General features: G+C 45.0%; 1 pseudogene; it reads right to left on the bottom strand.

Moving 5' to 3' along the window:
• Positions 1 to 3162: 3162 nt before the first annotated feature.
• LOC116907861 lies at positions 3163 to 5335 on the bottom strand (annotated as a pseudogene).
• Positions 5336 to 6065: the final 730 nt, after the last annotated feature.

Genomic DNA, 6065 nt, shown 5'->3' with positions numbered 1-6065 from the left:
GTGCAGGTGGACGGTATTAAAGGAGCTTGCACCAGTGTTTCTCACCTGCTCATAGAGTCCGTGTTATTGACTCTGGGTAGTCCAGGGCACAGGCAACAACCAATGACTGACAGGAACTCAGAGTCCTCTATCTCCTCCCTGTCCTCTCCAGGTGTCCTGGAGAGTTTGCACTTCCCACCCCTCCGCCTAGTTCCTCACTGTCTTGGACTTCCCAGGAGAATGTAGAAGCAAGTGTGTGGGGTTAATTTACCATTCAAACTTTTTGTTTATTTATCATTATTGTTGTAAATGTTGCCCATGAAACATGTAGGGAAGACCAGAGGACAATTTTAGGTGTTGCACTCTTTCCACCGCGAGTTCGGGGGTTAGAAATCACAAGGTCGGGATTGCTCAACAAGCACCTGGACCCACTGGGCTTTCTCACCAGCCCCCGGTTAACTAGTTTTTTCCAGACCTCTGTTAGGACTTCCCAAAAGCTTAGGTCTGGTGGAAATAAGGGACTTACAAGGAACTCAGGACCTCACAGAAAAACCAGGTAAATCAAATACTTATTTGGAAACTACAGGCAGACTATGCCCTTTTGGCCGCAGGGCAGACGGTTCTGATGAACTCTAACCAGTAGACCGCAACCACACTGATTGGCTGAGCTTGGATGCCAAGCACTGCCAGTGAGTGAGAGTCAAGGATACTCCATGGCTTCAGGAAGATGTCAAAATACTGTTTTGGGGTGCGATTAAATATGACCTTTCTCTCAGAAGTAGGTAAGGGAGTCTGAGGTGCCGTAGCCGTAGGATGTCAGCGTCCTTGCATGTAAGTTCGCTGGGCATGACGACAGGGATAGTCAATCCCCTTTCTACCCTGTGCCTGAGGAGATATGGGAGCAGCGAGCTGCCTTTCGGGTCATCTTTTCACACTGTTGGCTCTTGTTACGCTGCACAGACCCCCGGTATTACAATTGGAACTCGAGGTGGATATGTTCACAACCACGCAGTGTAGAAATACTTTTTAATGATGAGCTTAAAAGATAATAGTAAAATAAAGGAAAAGAAAGGAATGGTCTAAAGAGTGTCGCTAATTTAGGCAGTGGATCCATTAGCTACAGCAGAACAAAATTGCATTCTAATTGTTTGCAAAACGTGTAACTCAGCACAAAATCAAATTTCCTTTCATCTTCAGGTCTTCGTCCCTGTTTCCAAATCCCTCTAAGATTTCCTTTCCAGTTAAGTCTTGCCCTTTTCTCAAAGCCTATCAGGAGGGCTTTCTAATGAACATTAAACACTTTCAATCTTCAACAATTAGTCTTGTTCTAATGACCACAAGGCTAGAAAGTCAGACTTTGTTTCTAAATTCATCATAAAGGAACCCTGTGTTCTTGGGACATGCCCTACCTCTGCTTTGTGAGTGAACACTGTCTATAATCAGAAAGCGACAATCTGATCTTTATTGCCATCTTTGGAAGTAAAGGGATGTCTATGGGGAAAAAAAACTAAAGGAATCAGTGTGTATTAGTCCAAAAGTTTTAATAATTTTATTATTGTAGGGAAGTTGTGCTTGCCAAGAGAAAGATACGTTGGGTGAGGAGGGACCACATTGAACCCTTCCAAAGCGCTCTGGACACAGGATCAGCAAGGGCTGACTTACGTAGTAGTGGGACTAGGGCAGCATCAGAGAGTCATCAAGTGCTATAATTTTGCTTTTTAGTAAAGAGAGAGTCAAATATAACAGCTGAAGGCTCACACTTAGCACAGAGCTGTCAAAAACAGCCAGGGAGCCTCAGACCCACAGCCCAGCATTTGGCTGGTTAGCCTTCTCCCATCTCTTGAGTAAAATAAAAATTCAAACAAAACAAAAAACAAAAACAAAAGCAAGCAAAGGCATTGCTTCTGTTCTGATTTTTCTTCATTTCAAAAATTACTTTTGGGTTTGTAAAAGTCCATTGTGTCTTGAAAATCTGTACAGATTTGTCTCCACTGGTGGTCTCTGACCACACACACACCAACGTCAGCGAACCAGCGAGGGTTGCAAAAGCATTTTGTGGCACGGCGGTGGTGAGTGGAACAATTAGCTTTGTTACAGTAACACAGTGATTAAGACTTCTGTATCTTTATGGTGAGGGTCTCCAAATGCCAACCGAAAATAGGACCACTGCCATTTTGTATTAGAGACCAGGTAGAATGTGATTAGATTTTAGAAAGGGATTATGTCTTCAACAAATGAAAGAAATGACAAGTCACTTAAAAGAGTGACAAGACTTTTTAAACGTCACAGGCTAGGTGTCCATTTTAAGAAGCCGATAATTCATGAAAAGCGTAAAATAAAACATTCTTTTACTTAAATCACATTCTTGGCACTTAGCTAAAAGGAGTGAAATGTTGCTTTATTTCTCCCCAGAGTAGCTTATACCCTACTGAAGACTGTCACTGAAAATGTCCGGCGTTAACGCTGTATCAAAAATCCTGTTACAGTCTTGTGTGACCTTCAGGGGAGAGTCATTAGGAAAGGCTTCAGACAGGACCTCGTGTTTGAAACAGACGCAGGTCTGATTGTGTAATGTGCCAGCCCATGACTCCACACAGTAGAAACACAATAGCGTGGCATTCCCCTCCTCTTCTGAACACTGAAAAATATCTTTTATTAAGCTTCTCTCAAACAATTATTCCCAGGAAATAAACTCCTCACTCTCTAGTTTCTCCAGCTGAGTTAATGCATTTCTTTTCGTTCTTTCTTTCTTTTCTTATTTACTGTTTTGTCAGCTTTTCTGTTGAGAGTGTTTTGTGATTCTGACCATTTTTTTCTACACCTCCAATTTGGCTAGAAGCCTCTTACAATGCCTGTGTCTACATTTCCCTCTAAAGAATCATTTATATTGTTACCTATGATTCACATTCCCTTTCATGCCTCCCTCCCCTTTTTTGTATAAAACTGCATTTTCTTTATTTTGCATACTTTTAATTTCAGAACAAAATAGAACAAACAAAAAACCACAATACACGACATCCAACCCTGCTATTCTGTGGGAGGGGATCTTCCTGCCTTAAGGCACTAGGACAGGATAGAGATTCTTGTAGACATGAGCAGAGAGCCAGGTGGGTCAGGGCCAGTCAGGGCTGTTGGGGGAGCCACAGGGATATTATACAGAGGGCAGGGGCTTCCCAGGAGCCTTTAGTCCACTTCTTCCATGCCAGAGGCATCCTCATCACCCTCCATGGGGGGATCTCATCAGGAACAGCAGCACTGGGCTCTTCTGCAGTGACCTCATCTTCATCAATGCCCAGGACTAACTTAATCATGCAGTAGATGCAGTTGGAGTGGGTTTGGGGGTCCTCAAATGAGAAGCCAGAGGAGAGCAGAGCAGTTTCAAACAGCAGTACCATCAGGTCTTTGACAGCTTTGTCATTTTTGTCTGCCTCTGCCTTCTGCCACAGAGTCTCCACAATGGGGTGGTCAGGGTTGATCTCTAGGTGTTTCTTGGCCATCATGTAGCCCATTGTAGAATTGTCTCGCAGTGCCTGAGCCTTCATGATCTGTTCCATGTTGACTATCCAGCCATAGGTGCTTGTCACAATGCAGCAGAGTGAAGACACAAGCTTAGTGGGGATAGTCACTTTCTCAACCTTCTTGTCCAAGCTCTCCTTCATGAGCTTGCAGAGGTTCTCAAACTTTGCCTTGCTCTCCTCCATTTTCTTCTTCTCTCCCTCATCCTCTGGTAGCTCCAGGCCCTCCTTAGTCACGGAGACCAGGCTCTTGCCATCAGATTCCTTGAGCTGCTGCACGCAGTGCTCATCAGTGGGCTTAGTCATGTACACTACCTCAAAGCCCCGTTTCCCACACACTCCACAAAGGCAGAGCTGGCCACTTCCTCTTTGCTCTCACCAGTGATATAGTAGATGGAATTCTGCATCTCCTTCATGCAAGACACATACTCTGACAGGGAAGTCACTCATCTCCAGACTGAGAGGTGTGGTAGCGAAGGAGCTCAGAGAGGAGGCGATGGTTAATGGAATCCTCATGGATTCCAAGCTTTAAATTCTTGGAGAACGCCTCATAAAATTTCTTGTAGATCTCTTCGTCTTCAGCCAACTCAGAGAAGAGCTCAAGGCACTTCTTCACAATGTTCTTGTGGATGTCTTTCAGGATCTTGATCTGCTGAAGCATTTCTCGGGAGATGTTCAGGGGCAGGTCCTCAGAATCAACTACATCACAGACGAAGTTGAGGTACTCAGGTATCAGCTCATCACAGCTGTCCATGATGAACACATGACGGACATATAATTTGATGTTGTTCTTCTTGTTGTTCTCAAAGAGATCAAAGGGAGCTCGCCGGGGAATGAAGAGCAATGCCCTGAATTCCAACTGCCCTTCTACAGAGAAGTGCTTGACTGCCAAGTGGTCTTCCCACTTGGTAGGTTGGTGAGGCTCTTATAGAATTCACCATATTCCTCTTGAGTGATGTTATCGGGATTTCTGGTCCAGATAGGCTTCGTCTTATTCAGCTCTTCCTGGTCAATGTACTTCTCCTTGATCTTCTTTGTTTTCTTTTTCTTATCTTTGCCGCTCTCATCCTCCTCGTCAGATCCCACATCCTCAATCTTAGGCTTCTCCTCATCCTCCTTATCTTCCTTCTCTTTCTCCCCCTTCTCTTCCTCTGCCTCATCATCACTGATCTCCTTCTCTTGTTCCTTCTACAGGTAGAGGGTGATGGGGTAGCCTATGAACTACGAGTGTTTCTTCACCACCTCCTTGACCCTCCTCTCCTCTAAGTACTCTGTCTGGTCTTCTTTGAGGTGAAGGATCACTTTGGTACCCCGGCCAATGGGCTCACCGTGGTCTGCGCAAATGGTGAAGGATCCACCAGCAGAAGACTCCCAGGCACACTGCTCATCACCGTTGTGCTTTGTGACCACAACCACTTTCTCTGCCACTAGATAGGCAGAGTAGAAGCTGACACCAAACTGCCCAATCATGGAGATGTCTGCACCAGCCTGGAGAGCCTCCATGAATGCCTTTGTACCAGACTTAGCAATGGATCCCAAGTTATTTATGAGGTCAGCCTTGGTCATGCCAATGCCTATGTCCACCAGAGTCAGCATGCGCTCCTGAGGGGTGGGGATGATGTCAATCTTTAGCTCTTTCCCGCCGAACAACTTGAAAGGGTGGTCAGGCTCTCATACCGAATCTTGTCCAGGGCATCAGAAGCATTGGAGATCAACTCCCAGAGGAAAATCTCCTTGTCTGAGTAGAAAGTGTTGATGATGAGCGACATCAGCTGGGCAATTTCTGCCTGAAAGGCAAAGGTCTCCACCTCTCCCTCTCCATGGTGCACTTCCTCAGGCATCTTGATGAGAAAGCCAAGTAGTAGTACAGAACACGATGGGCCTGGACCACGTCCGACTCCCACTGCAAGCCTAGGCTGTGTGGGGGTGACTCCATGCCTCCCCTTTCTATCTCTTTAATTTTATTCCTATTTTAATATTTCAGTACTTAAGTTATTCAAGAACTTGAAATTTTTACTGACCCTTGCCAATAAGATGGCTCAGAGGGTCTGCACTTAGCAGACCAGCCTGGTGCCTTGAGTTTGGTCCCCAGTATTACATTTGAATCTCTCCTTACTAAAAGGCACAGTTACAGCTCTTGGCTTGATGATGCTCTCAGACACTGTGCTACCACCACTGTCACATAAGCCAGTCTTTCCTAATCCTGTACCCAGAGCACTTCAGATGGGTTCAATATGGTCCCTCTCCACCCAAAATTCTTTTCCCCATCAAGTGCTGCTGTAGGAAAGGTCTGGTAGGCATGCATGCGAGTGTGCATAATCATAAATCATGCCTGTAGGGCTGGGGGTGTGTTATATCTGTTGGTACAAAGCAGCTTTGAGCTGGTGAGACTTTAACATTAAAAGGATTAAAGCTTGAGTTGGTATGAGCTGACAAAACAAGAATTAGATGTAAGGTTAACTGATGAAACGCTCAAGAAAACAAATAGTCAGAGAGAGAAATGAGAATACCTGGGTAGGAGATGCTTGCTGGAATTATTTCCAACCCAGCTTAGAAATGTTTCATTCAGGG

Source organism: Rattus rattus, chromosome 8 (genome assembly GCF_011064425.1).
Source record: "Rattus rattus isolate New Zealand chromosome 8, Rrattus_CSIRO_v1, whole genome shotgun sequence".
Taxonomy (NCBI): Eukaryota; Metazoa; Chordata; class Mammalia; order Rodentia; family Muridae; genus Rattus; species Rattus rattus.
Note: the sequence above shows the minus strand (reverse complement) of the source record. Positions and strands in the feature narration are given on the sequence as shown.